Source organism: Elgaria multicarinata, chromosome 1, assembly GCF_023053635.1.
Source record: "Elgaria multicarinata webbii isolate HBS135686 ecotype San Diego chromosome 1, rElgMul1.1.pri, whole genome shotgun sequence".
Lineage (NCBI taxonomy): Eukaryota > Metazoa > Chordata > Lepidosauria > Squamata > Anguidae > Elgaria > Elgaria multicarinata.
Genome location: NC_086171.1, coordinates 7,286,266 through 7,300,584, shown reverse-complemented (window position 1 = coordinate 7,300,584; position 14,319 = coordinate 7,286,266). Strand labels below are relative to the sequence as shown.

At 41.8% G+C, this 14,319-nt stretch overlaps 1 protein-coding gene and 1 pseudogene across 3 annotated transcripts in view; one reads left to right on the top strand and one right to left on the bottom strand.

The window, feature by feature from the left end:
- The window catches only part of LOC134413406 (5-beta-cholestane-3-alpha,7-alpha-diol 12-alpha-hydroxylase-like), a 31,198-nt pseudogene extending 22,048 nt beyond the window's left edge, over positions 1-9,150 (bottom strand).
- Positions 9,151-10,368: 1,218 nt separating this feature from the next.
- LOC134396270 (7-alpha-hydroxycholest-4-en-3-one 12-alpha-hydroxylase-like) overlaps positions 10,369-14,319 on the top strand; it is a 67,363-nt gene continuing 63,412 nt past the window's right edge. The window contains exon 1 of one of the 3 annotated variants that reach the window (XM_063122703.1): positions 10,369-10,442. The gene's annotated coding sequence lies outside the window, so the exon portion shown is untranslated. The remainder of the gene's footprint in view (positions 10,443-14,319) is intronic. The other 2 variants (XM_063122710.1, XM_063122693.1) reach the window with 2 other exon arrangements.

Sequence of the window (14,319 nt, the reverse complement as noted above, 5' to 3'; positions counted from 1 at the left end):
ATGGGAGACGGCTATTTGGTGAGTGAAACCTTTAATCCCATGGACCCTGACGGGAAATGGAGGGAGTGGGTGTTCACAATTGACCTCAGAAATGGGAAGCTTATAGTCCGTATTGGAAAAGAGTCCCCGAGCCCATTGGTTAAAGTTGTTGTCTTTGGAAAAGCTTTCAGTGAAATTGAAAAAGGGATTTTGAAACTGTAACAGTGTAACAATGAGTTAAAAATGTTTGTGACTGTGAATGGATATCTTTTTTTATGTTAGATTGCCCCTTGTGGATTTTTTGAACTTGATCCAAAGTTAATTTCAGCTGTGTCATTGGAATCAATTTGCAAACATAGAAATGTAATTGAGTAAATGTACCTCTCAAAGGAAGTACCTCTCGCCCTTTAGTGTTGGAATGTGAATTACAGAAAAGTTGGTGTTGTGTTAAAGTGAAAGGAAAAAATTGTCAGTTTGTGTTTTCCACCCGGCCCAAGTGAATGAAAGTTAAGTTTTTGTTTTCCTTCTGTGGCTAGATTGGTGTTACATCCCTCCTATGCTTAGCAGCTAGTGATAAGCAGTTTTGTTCAGTGAAAGTTTTTGTTTTCAGTGAAAGTAGTCCAAAGATTTTGAAGACTTTGTGTATTTTGTCTTTCACAAACCTCAGATAATTAGAAAATGTAGAACCCCATTTTCACGGAAGAAATGTCTTCCATAGCTTTGAAGATTCACTGCCTGAGTTGAAAAGCTCAAGTCCTTGTTGCCAACCGTTTTGCCAAAATGAGAGAAAGGAAAAGTATGTTGCTGAAAGTGGGGAGGGAGAGAGAGAGAGAGAGAGAGAGAGAGAGAGAGAGAAGGCTGTGCAGAAGAGATAGTTTGAAAAACTTTTAAAAAGGTTGTTTTGGTTGTTTTGCAAAGAAGTTGATTTGAAGTGAAGTTGATTTTAAGAAGAGTAAAGTATGTGAATAGAAGAAGATAAGAAGTTGAAACGTAGTGAAAAAGGAAAGTGTTTGAAGGTTAGTGTACGTGGCATGGTTTTTGACCAGAAGGAAAAGGGGGGTGAAGAAGCCCTGCCTTGAAAAAGTTAGTGAATGGACAATCTTGCATCCTCTGCTGATGAAGATTGGAAATACTGAATTGCTATATTTTTGTGTGTGTTTTGAACGTTGTGTTCTGAAAATTGCCCAGTGGCTCTTTTTTTTGGGCAGAGATATTCTAACTTTGGCCTAATAGAACTTTTGAAATGCTTTGAGCCCTGAGCCTGAGCCCTAAATGCAACTACAATTGAAGCCTAAAAGCACCCCTGTGTTCTTGCATCAGTATCCTTTGAAATTAGAAGCCAGAAGAAGAATACAGCTATTGCTTTTTAAAAATGGACTTGTGAAATGATTAAAGCAATTAAAAACTCCAGCTTGCATTACTGTGTTTGCACTACCAGTCTCAAGTGTGCTGTGCTAAAAACGTGGCACAGACCAGTGGAGTACAGTGGAAGAAGCTAACACCTGAACCCTGCCTGCCAGTCCAGATATGAGATCAACCTCCTCGTGGACCCAAGGCTCGCCTCATTGAATCCTGCCACGTTGATACCTGAACTACAAAGAAGAAGTTCCAGAGAATGCCTTGAAGTCTTGCAACTTGGCACCAAACCTCGCCCAGACCTATATGATGACCTCGAGTTGTTTACTGATGGATCCAGCTACAATTGTACAACAAGCAGCTGAACTCATAGTATGCACAGAAGCCCTGATGCTTGTTTCAGGCAAAAGACTATATTTACTGATTCAAAATATCACATGGACAGATTTGGAAAGAAAGAAGATTTGTGACTGCCCATGGAGCAGTGACCCATGGAGAATTAACAGTTGATCTGTTAGAAGCCCTGATGTTGCCAAAAGAATTGGCTAATTTGTCTACAAACAGCTGCCATAATTGGAGCTAGCCCATTTCTCAATATTTGAATCCACCTTATGAAAAAGAAGACTTGGAATTAGCACAATAACTCAAAGTTTTCAAGAACCCAGAAAGATGGGATTTGTTACCCCTGATGTGCCAAGAATCATCATGACCGCCCTGTTTAAAGACCAGGTGTTTAAAGACCTCACAAGATGGACATTGATCAGACTCTTCAATGACTGAAAGACTTTTTTGAGAACCATGATCAGCCAAGGAATATAAATGCTCAGTGAATTGTTTTTACTGGCTTCATTTGTAAATGCATCAAAAGAAAAGCTCCTGCAGACATGGACTTGTTATCTTTTTTTAAGAATCCAGATTGACTTTGTTGAAATGTAAAAGTTTTTTCTGAACACCTACTGTTTTGTTCAGGCCTGAAACCATAAAATCAGATCTAGAAAGCTATTTTACTTCTTAGGTAGTGTAGAACATGGTACTTTTGTCCTAAAAATAGGCTGGCATCTCATGAAGATTCCAGTCTGGAAGGCAGATAGAGTTAATAGGACCCTGAAAAGAGACCCTAGCAAATTAGAAATTTCCTTGAAATGGGTGGATGTATTTCCAATTGCATTGTTAAAGTCAGAAAAAGTCTTAAATTGTTTTCTTTTGAACTAATGTTTGGCTTTTCCTCTCAGTTTTTAGTGGGGGAACAAGAAAGAATTAAATAGGAATTGGGAAATGTTTTATTCCAAGAATATGTAATTGCCCTGCAGTTTTCTCTTTTCCAGCTCCATCGTTACCTGCACCTTTCCAGATTGTCGTTAGAAGAACCCTGCTTGTTCCAGCCTACCTGCTTAAAAGTAGGACCCCAGGATTGAGAAAGCCCTTGCTGCTTTGTACTTGTAAGTGAAATTATTATAGACACATAAATGGACACATTGTTCTAGAATAAAACATTTTCATCAACCTCTGCCTCCTCTGAGTAGCCGGAGCTCAGAGGACACAGGCAACGATCATCTGCCTTCTGGTGCACCGGAAGCCACCAGCAACATAGGCGAAGAAACCAACACGGAGCAACCTAGGTACTCAACCCAACATTAAAAAGACACTAAAGTTATCTTACATGTGTGTGAAGATTATGTAGCTGTAATTTTGATAATTGTTACTTTAGTAGTTCTAAGTGTTTCTTTAATTGCCATAGCAAATGTTTTTAAGAAAGGATTTGTGCCTTTGACCACTCATAAGTGACTTGGCTTCGTTCCACAATTGCCAAATGTTCTTTGCAAACGCTTATCTTCCTTGCAAAAGCTTGTGATCACCACACAAGCCAAAATATAAGATAATTAAAGGTTCAGAATTTATTTATTTATTTATTTATTTATTTAAGTATTTTTATGCCGCCATTCAGCCAAAAAAGGCTCTCACGGCGGCTTACAAAAGTATTTCTTGACAGTCCCTGCCCACAGGCTTACAATCTAAAAGACATGACACAAAAGGAAAGGGGATTGGGAGGGAGGAGGAGGAGGGGGAAAAGGAAAGCAAACTCAGGCACTACAATCTTAGTTGGAAAGTTCAGCAGTTACAGTTGGTAGCAGGAGGGAGGGGGCTCTCAGCTGGAGCTGGACCCAGGCACGGTGGAGAGGTGCCTGGCTGCTGCTTCCTCCCTCACTGGTGGCCTCTGCAGAGACAGTTGGTAGCAGGAGGGAGGGGGCTCTCAGCTGGAGCTGGACCCAGGCACGGTGGAGAGGTGCCTGGCTGCTGCTTCCTCCCTCACTGGTGGCCTCTGCAGAGACAGTTGGTAGCAGGAGGGAGGGGGCTCTCAGCTGGAGCTGGACCCAGGCACGGTGGAGAGGTGCTTGGCTGCTGCTTCCTCCCTCACTGGTGGCCTCTGCAGAGAATTGTGTACACAGGACTTTTAGAGCCCTACGTTAGTTGTAAAAGAAAGTTAACAAAGAATCATAGAATAGCAGAGTTGTAAGAGGCCTACAAGACCATCAAGTCCAACCCCCTGCTCAATGCAGGAATCCACCCTAAAGCATTCCTGACAGGTGGTTGTCCAGCTGCCTCTTGAAGGCCTCTAGTGTGGGAGAGCCCACAACCTCCCTAGGTAACTGATTTCACTGTCGCACTGCTTTAACAGTTAGGAAGTTTTTCCTGATGCCCAGCCGGAATCTGGCTTCTTTTAACTTGAGCCCGTTATTCCGTGTCTTGCATTCTGAGAAGAGATCCTGGCCCTCCTCTGTGTGACCACCTTTTAAGTATTTGAAGAGTGCTATCATGTCTCCCCTCAATCTTCTCTTCTCCAGGCTAAACATGCCCAGTTCTTTCAGTCTCTCTTCATAGGGCTTTGTTTCTAGACCTCTGATCATCCTGGTTGCCCTTTTCTGAACACGCTCCAGCTTGTTTGCGTCCTTCTTGAATTGTGGAGCCCAGAACTGGACGCAGTACTCTAGGTGAGGCCTAACCAGGGCCAAATAGAGAGGAACCAGTACCTCACGTGATTTGGAAGCTATACTTCTCTTAATGCAGCCCAAAATAGCATTTGCCTTTCTTGCAGCCATATTGCACTATTGGCTCATATTCAGCTTGTGATCTACAACAATTCTCGTTTGTAGTATTGCTGAGCCAAGTGTCCCCCATCTTGTAACTGTGCATTTAGTTTCTATTCCCTAAATATAGAACTTGGCATTTATTCCTATTAAGTTTCATTCTGTTGTTTTCAGCCCAGCACTCCAGCCTATCAAGATCACTTTGAAGTTTGTTTCTGTCTTCCAGAGTATTAGTTATCCTACCCAATTTTGTGTCATCTGCAAATTTGATCAGCGTTCCCTACACCTCCTGACAAATCCATGTTGGCTTCTAGTAATCACTGCATTGATTTCAAGGTGTTTACAGATTGACTTCTTTATAATCTGCTCCAGAATTTTCCCAGACTGACTGGTCTGTAGTTCCCAGGTTCCTTTTTGTTTTTTTGAAGATAAGGACAACGTTAGCCCTCCTCCAGTCGTCCGGCACCTCACCCGTCTTCCATGATTTTACAAAGATAATAGACAAGGGTTCTGAGAGTTCTTCTGCTAGCTCCTTCATTACTCTTAGATACAGTTCATCGGGCCCTGGAGATTTAAACTCATTCAGGGAAATTAGGTGTTCTTTGACCATTTCTTTATCAATCTCAAACTGCAATCCTGCCTTCTCAACTTCTGCTTCACTTTTTCCAGGAAGGAGTCATAGACCCGCTTTTAGGAGAAGACCGAGGCAAAATAGGAATTAAGTACTTCAGCCTTTTCTTTGTTGTCTGTTATCAATTTGCCTTCCTCATTAAGCAGTTGAACCACCCACTGATGATCTATTTAGATGGCTCACTAGTTATCCAATATGGAGTAGTTAAAAGAGGGATTTCTTGCATTGTATTTTGTTCCATTGTAATGATTTTTGTTTATCCTTGCTTTTTGCCTTCCCTGTCTTTTGTCTTTTGTGAAAAGTCTTGTAAAATCTGTAATCCACCAGCAAATGTATTTGTATTGTGAAGCCTTAGCCACAGATGATCTAAAAGAAGCTAGCAAGCTTAAGTTTTGAATTGCTTTAAAAGGGGGGGAATGTTAGCAGAACCACCTCCATTTTTAACAGGAAACTGTAAAATCTCCATTGCACACCAAGCAAAATGTCATAATGCCCTGTATGAGAATGTCTCCTTGTGTGCATCCTTGCATCCTTGATTACTAATATAAACAAGAGTCCTGGCTCCAGCTGTCTGTGTCGAAGTTAACTCTCTGTAACTTACTGTCAGGCCAAAGGTATTGTTTACAGGACTGTTTAGCATAATTAGCTATGCCTCAGTGTTATGTTCTGATTGGTTAATGCTGCTACTGGGCCCTGCCCCTTGAAAGCTTTAATACTGTACCATATTCCCTATGTCTTTTGTCTGATTGCTCCCTTTGAAGAGACCAGGCCTTGATTACTAATCAATAAAGCGCTTTTGAACCCTCTGTCGCTGGAATGGTGGAGTCGTGCTTAAGGGCTGTTTGGATCTCGTCCTTGGGTGAAAAGAACATTGATCTAACACCTCTACTTCACTTTGCGATATAACCCTTTCCATTAAATCTCTATCCTCCTTTATCAAATCCCTCTTTATATTTCTATCTATATATTCATCCATCTTCATCTTATTTACTTCCTTTCTTTTATACAACTCTTGATAAAATTCCTGAAATACTTTTATTTTCTCTTTCATAGTACAACATAATTTCCCCCTCTGATCTTTTATTATTCCAATTGAATTCTTAGATTTTTCTTTTTGTGTGAGTCTCGCAAGCACTCTAGAGTTCCTGTTACTGTTTTCAAAAAACTCTCTTTTCAAATAGATTAGGTTTTTCTGTACTTCTTCCAAATTTAAGTTTTCTAATTCCTTTTTCTTTGCTTGCACTTGTATTAATATTTGTTTATCCCTACTTTGTAAATATTCTTTCTCCAACTTTTTAATTTCCTCCTCTAACTTTTTTTGATTTGCTGCTTGTTGTTACCCTACCCTGTACCTGTTGGCATTCTCTTCCCCTCCTTATTGTTTTACTATGATTTTATTAGATTGTAAGCCTATGCGGCAGGGTCTTGCTATTTACTGTTTTACTCTGTACAGCACCATGTACATTGATGGTGCTATATAAATAAATAATAATAACAATAATAATTGTTGCCTCTTTAAAGTACTCATTTCTCTGATACATATCCCTCTAGTCACAGCTTTCATTGTATCCCACACCATTGCTGTTGATATTCCTCCCTTTTCATTAATTTCCCAGATTTCTGATAATTCCTTCTGCATTTTCTCCACAACCAGGTCATATTTTAAAATCCTAGTGTTCAGCTTCCACCTTTTCGCTTCTCTATAATCTCTTTTAATTGTAAAATCTAAACTAATTAATGCGTGGTCTGTTACTTTGATTACCCCTAATTCCATTTTACATACCTTAGTTGCCAAATCTTTTGAGACAAAAATGTAATCTATTCTGGAATAAGTTTTATGAACTGGAGAATATTAGGAATAGCCAGGCTCCCCACCTCTAACCAACCGCCATCCATCAATATAATCTTTTTCTTTTATTATTTTATTTAATATTGTAATATTATTCCTCATTTCCAATCTGGTGGGGTTAGACCTGTCCAACCTATTATCCATCACCATGTTAAAATCTCCACCTAAAATAACACTTCCTTTTTTAAAATCTTCTATTTCCTTGAATAATTGTTTATAAAAACCTTTTTGTCTCTCATTAGGTGCATAAACATTTATTAATGTGTAATAATTTCCTTCCATTCGACCATTTATCATTATATATCTACCTTTCTCATCCTTTTGTGTCTCCTCTATATCAAATCCACTTCTCTTTGATATTATTATAGCCACCCCATTTCTTTTTGAGGTCCCTAAAGACTTTTCGTATAGCACTGCCCATTTCAATCAGATTTCATTTTCGTGGTCCTTCCCCTGGTGTGTTTCCTGCAGATAGATAAAATCAGAACCTTCTTTATTTAGTAACTGCTCTATTCTTTTCCTTTTAACAACTGCCCCCAAACCTTTGACGTTAAGTGTTAAGACCCGTATTTTTTTATCCATATCCCTTTTCCCTTCTTCCTTTTAGATCCCTTACATGCACCCCAGTAAACAATAACAACATTTCTAACATATAACACAAAGCCCCCCTCCCCCACCCCTCCCCTCTCCCTTTCCCCCTCTCCCTTCCCCTCCCTCTCCCCCCCATTTCTATTCCCCCTCTGATCCTCCATAGGCCTAACGCCCTGGTCATAGCTATAGCCCTAAGGGGGGGAAGGTGGAACCCACTGACCCTTCCGGTGAGCCTCTATTTTAACTGTTCATACTTTATTGTTAATTAATTTTTTTTTTAAAAAAAGTTTATTTTCCACTTGCGCCAGGAATTGCATCTCCTTCTTCTTCCTCCTGGGATAGTGAATCATCCTCCATCCCCAGGCTTCTCAGCAATTCCAGTCCTTGTTCCAGCGATGTTACTCTATGATGTTTCCCATCTCGCATAAACTTCAAAAACACAGGGTAACCCCAGGAGTAAACCACACCCTCCCGCTTAAGCTTTGCTGTGATTAACTTAACACTCTTCCTCCAAGCGATGGTCTGCTGACACAAATCATTATGAATTTCGACTATTGATTCCTGAAATTTCAATGTTGTTATTGGTCTTAATTTCTTCATAAGCTGCTCCTTCTTGTAATAATTAGCAAATTTGACCAAAATATCTCGTGGCGTTGCTCTGGAACTGCTCCCTGCTACTCGGTGGATTCTATCTATCTCCATCTCTGTTATCTGGAAGTCTGGGATCAACTCTTTAAACCATTTCATAATCACCATCCTCAGGTTTTCTCCTTGCATCTCGGGGAAATTCCTAATTCTCAGATTCCCCCATCTAGACTGGTCTTCGAGGTGGATCAGTCTCTTCTCAACTTGATCAAAAATCAGATTGTGATCAGATAGTTGTTTTTCATGCTTAACTACTTGATTGGAGAGTTGCTTAATTTCTGTTTTTACTTCTTTCACATCTTTCTCTGTTTGAGCTACTGCAACAGCCAGCTCCTGCATTTTTTTAGAAACCTCTTCTTTCATCTGCTTCATCTCATTGAGTGTTGCCTCACTGTTAGCTTTAAATAGCTCTTTAAGCTCTTCCATAGCTGGATCTGGCTTCTTTCCAGCTTTGGAGGCCATTTCCTCATCTGCAAGCTCTCCCGTCTGTTTATCAAAATCCTGATCATTCTCTTCTCCACTCTCACTAGATGTAACCTTTCTTAAACATGCATGCAATTTATCAGAAGGATGAACTTTATCCCTGGCCCAAGTGTGTTTTTTATTATTCAGTTTATTTTTCCGTTTTGGCATTTATCTCCAACGTACTTGTTACTGAGTGGAAGTCAGTCCTTTATAATTCTTTATAATTCTCAAATTAGACTCTCCCTTTAGCTCAGTAACATAGACGTCTGTTATATTTCTTGCAAATGCTGATAAAAGCCTTTAATTACTATCTCTGCTCTCCGGTAGCCATAAATCACTGTTCGCAGTCCGGCTGAGCTCAAAAGTGAAACTAAGTTATTTATAGCTCTTCCAAGCCTCTACGACACAGAAACTCAACCTCCGCTGGCAGAGAAGTCTCCTCAAGCATTTAGAATAAACATTACTTAAATATCTTGCCAATTCTATGAGTTATTCATGCTTCATTCAGCTCCCATCCGGGAGCTGCAAAATTTTGCTCACCTTCGCATGGTCGTCAGGCTCCGCCCCCCGCTGATATTTTAAAAAATTCTAGCGTGCGACCCGCACCATGCAGAGAGGTGAGAGTAGTCTCAAAATGACCCCCATCCACGACTCTCTGAGCACAAGAACTTTCAGAATGATAGCTTCAAAAACAACACAGTTATCTGCGATTCTTTTCCGCAATGCAGTCCTATGGGCGAAATGTTTCAAGATGGTGATCGGAGTGGTCCGCCTGAAAGAGGAGCTCTGAAAAATGGGTGTTTCTCTTCACCTTGCTTCTAGGGGTCCGCGGTCCGCTTCTACTCCGCCTCTGGGCAAGGTGAAGCAGGCCAATCCGCTCCTGCTTCTGCGCTTCTAATCGGAGCGGAACACATGCCTATTAAAAAGTAGTCTTATACGCCAGAAAATACAGAATGTCCTGCCTCGCTTATGCAAAAGCAATCTTTCGCAGGTCTATTAGAAAATCCTCCAGGCAGATACTCTGAGCTGGGTAAAAGCATGCCTAAGAGGGCAAAAAGTAAATTCTTGCAAATAAGTAGCCCTTTTATGATCTGTTATGATCTGTTTCCTACTTGGTATACCAAGTAGGAAATCGACATTTTTATTGTATTCAGAATCTCTTTTGACACCCCTTCAAATTAGTGCATGGAAGTGAGACTCATTGCGTGGAATAGAATTTACTTCTGAGTAGACCTGGCTTGGATTGACTTGAAAACCAAGCAGCAGCAATGATCAAATGAAGAATAAAAACACACACATACACACTCAACGGAAGTAAGTTGTAACTTGTAGGATTATCATGCTGGAGGAATCTCTTCCCTTTGCCAAGGTTCCAGTCAGCTTCTAAAAGGCTACAATCCCCTACACTCTTACCTGGGAGTAAGGCCGTTACACTCAATGGTACTTACTTCTGATAGGGCATGTCTATGCTTTAGGAGAGAGCCCATTTCCTTCCTTCAACATTCTGATCTAGCTGAGGCAGGAGGGAGTAGACACGACTGAGCATACTTGTAGTATGAATTAAAACGGCCACCTTATATGTTAAATCTTTCATTTCTGGCACATGTACATTTCAGGAAGATTGGTGAAACATTTTTGATTTTATGAAAATTATCCGTTTATAATGGTAGAATGCTTTTTTACTGTACGACCTTAACTAGAATGGAACTCCCATGCCTTTATAAATAAATATGATCTCTCTACAGAACAAGGAGGCAGACGTCCAAAAGAACATTGCACTCTGCTTTAAATCAGAAGAGGGAGCTTGAACTTCACTCTTCTGAAAGCAAACCTGTGTGACGTAAGTTTTTCTTCCTCGTCTTCACTTTCTCCTTATATTCTTATGGATAAATTCCTGGAGGAGAAGTCTAGCCTGATGGCTCTGTGCTACCTCTGGGATCAGGAGCAGTAAGCCTGTATATACCAAAGGCCAGGGAGCATGGGCTGGAGGGTGCTGTTGCATAGTGTCCTGCTTGTGGGTCCCTGGTTCACAGCTGGTTGGCCCCTGTGTGAACAGAGTGCTGGACTAGATGGACTCTCGGTCCGATCCAGTATGGCACTTCTTATGTTCTTATGCTTAGTTCTGTTTGGGCCATTTCTCCCCACCCTACCCTACGCGCACATGAAATGTATTGCTCAACAATTCCAAGGGGTTCTATCCTTGAAGGCAGCCTAAAAATAATTTAAAATAATACAGTTGTCGTGTAAAATGTTCTTGAGACTTGAATCTAATCTGCTTCTGAAATAATCATGCTTAGAATCCCTATACAGTACTGTGTCATGGCAGTCTTGCCTAGTGAGCTGGTCTGCCAGCTGAACAAGAAGTCTCTTCAATATAATTGTTCTTCTCTTCGATTAATTTATTTATTGCATTTCTATACCACCCAATAGCCGAAGCTCCCTGGGCAGTTTACAAAGAAGTAAGTGATGAAAATCACAGTAAACCTGAAACAAGCCAAGTATGTGCATACTGATTTCCTGGTCAGATTTCAGTTGTGTGAATGTATGTTTTGGGTGAATCTTGTGGATGGGATCCAGCATCAAAGGCATTGATTGGGCACCTCTTCTTTGTCTTGTCATACTTCACATATTGGTTTTTGGGTTATACAACCAACTGAGCAGCAACAAAAATGTCTCATTGCCATGTGTTGCGTTTGCCACTAGGGAAATTAGGGTTGTTCTCTGCTTTGGTTTGGTTTGTAGAAGCGATATTGGATCGGCCTGATTTGCCTCTGCCAAAAGTGGAGACGGATTGGGTCAGGGTGAAGCAAAGCATGGTGAAGCGGGTCACCCATTCGCAGCGCGATCTGCTTAGTCGTGAGGCTCCACCCACCATTTTGGAATCTCTTTCTCTTAGGATTGCATTTGGCGAAAGAACACCTATAACTTCTTTGTTTTTAAAGCTACATCTCTGAAACTTACTGTGCTTAGAGAGTGATGATTGGGGGTCATTTGTATCAACTTTCAGAATTTTTCATTGTATGGTTTGTTTGCTATTAATTTTCTTATAATGGGTAAAACGAAAAGGGGGAACGGTTTTTTGAAGTGATGAGAGGCAGATTCAACTCCGAATTGTAATGATAAGTCATCACCTGATGTGAAGCATCCTCCAGTCCCAATGTTGGAGAGGGGGACTAAGCCAGAGCCACCAAGAGAGAGTTTTCCTTTCTCTCTCTTCATGGAGAGAGGAGGGTATTTCTGCAGCTGTGTTTTGGAGAAGATATAGGATTAGATCAGGTTGGGTTGTTTGTTTCTGACTTTTTACTTAGCTTTCCTTTGCTTTGCGTTTTGCCTTACTTTGATTTATATACATTTATAATTTTTCATTTGGAGTGTTTGTTTGCTTCCCAACCCCCACCCCTTCCCCCCCGTCTTTTAAACCCTGTGTTCTGTGACTGTGTTTGTATTCATTTTCCTTCTTCTATAGAAAAAAATAATACCAAAAACACCCCTATCCCCCCTCTCTCTCTCTCTCTCTCTCACTTTATGTTTGTATTTGTTGTGACTGTGTGTGGTTGTGTGACTGTGTTTGCTGTGCACTTCTTGTTAAGTGCAAAAAGCATTTAAATAAAGTTTGGGCAAAGCACACACTTGTCCCATTCCCCAAATAATAAATACATGTATTATTATTAATTATAATAATTATTGATAACGAGAAAAGGCAGCAGGTGACCGTCTGTTTTTGGACTTGGTGAAAGCAGTGGGCAACGCAATGCTGGCACCAGTAAGGAGGCAGCCCCTCCAGTTGTGAAAATCAAACGTGCAAGTCCTTGGCCGGGTGCTCATCAATAGAAAGAGGAGAAGAAGCAGGCAGACGCGCCCGCTTCTCCAACTTGCACCCGCCATTCGCTTTTTGAAGGTGGGAAAAGTGTATCTTTGCAAGAGGCAGGCAGGCAGCAGCAACATTAGTGCTGTTGGAGGAGGAGGAGGAGGAGGAGGAGGAGGAGTATCCCCAACTCCATTATTGATTGAGGGGAGCCGGCTGATGGACTTGTCGCAAGACATTATAGACGAGGTCCTCAGCACGGTGGAGGGGAAAGAGGAGGAGGCGGTCCTCCAGGATGTGGGTGATGAGAAGCAGGCCGAGGCTCTCTCACCAGTATCCAAGCCCTCTTCCTCTGTTACCCCTGCTTCTGTGGCGACACCTGAGAGCGTAGGCAGGCAGTTGGTGTCACGACAGAAGCGAAAGACAAGCATGGTGTGGGACCACTTTGACGTGGGAGTGGATTCCTGCTTTGCTGCCTGTTGCCACTGTAAGGCTTCCCTAAGCGAGGGTTCAGCTACAGGGCATTATGGAACCAGCAGCATCAGGATGCATCTGCAGTGGCAGCAGCAGTAGATCTTGCTGGGGGAAGAGGCGGGCACTTCCAAGGCGACTGGTGCCAGGGGAAAGCAGAAGGCTGCTGCTGCTGGCGCTCTAAGCTCTCCATTTTCCATCCGCAAAAGGGTTAGGCAGGCAACCCTTGAGGACATGGGGCGGGGGAAGAATGGAGCCACAAGTTGACAAGATTACTTGAAGCCAACATGGATTTGTCAGGAACAAATCCTGCCAGACTAATGAGGCCCTGGTTAGGCCTCATCTAGAGTATTGCGTCCAGTTCTGGTCTCCACAATTCAAGAAGGATGCAGAAACCTGGAGGGTGTTCAGAGGAGGGCAACAAAAATGATCAGGGGTCTGGAAACAAAGCCCTATGAAGAGAGACTGAATCAACTGGGCATGTTTAGCCTGTAGAAGAGAAGGTCGAGGGGAGACCTGAGAGCACTCTTCAAGTACTTAAAAGGTTGTCACACTGAGGAGGGCCAGGATCTCTTCTCGATCCTCCCAGAGTGCAGGACACGGAATAATGGGTTCAAGTTAAAGGAAGCCAGGTTCCAGCTTTAAATCAGGAAAAACTTCTTGACTGTTAAAGCAGTACAACAATGGAATCAGTTACCTGAGGAGGTTGTGGGTTCTCTCACACTAGAGTCATTCAAGAGGCAGCTGGACAGCCATCTGTCAGGGATGCTTTAGAGTGGATTCCTGCATTGAGCAGGGGGTTGGACTCGATGGCCTTGTAGGTCCCTTCCAACTCTGCTATTTTATGATTCTATGATTCTAAGATATATGTTATGGTGGGACATAGGAGAGGGCTTTCTCTGTTGTGGCACCCTGGCTGTGGAATGCCCTCCCCCTGGAGGCCTGACTGGTGCCAGCCCTGGCTTCATTTTAGTGCCAGGTTAAGACATGGCTTTTTTACAGGGCCTTTGATGGCTAAATCCACCAGCCTGCACACTGTCATCTTTTAATTGGATTTTACTGTTTTAAAATTTCATACGTTTTAACATAGTAATGGTTTAATTTGTTTTAGAATTGTATATTTATTCTATTTTATATGTATGATTTTATCTGTACACTGCCCTGAGATAATTGTGATATTCAATGAACAAAAAACCTACGGTTTATAAAACAACGTTAAGGATGTACACTTTTCCACCAAGCACCCAAAAGCGGGGAAATTGGGAGTTAAGGCTCGCCAGCCTTAACGCCACATCCTCCCTAAGGAGGCAGAAAGTACCAGTGAAATTCTCATTCTGCCAAAGCAGATAAACCATGAGTACAGGATGGAGAATAGGATATGCAGAGGTGACTGTGGGGTTGTGGAAAACTGATGACGAACAACTTAGAGCCACCTACTTCT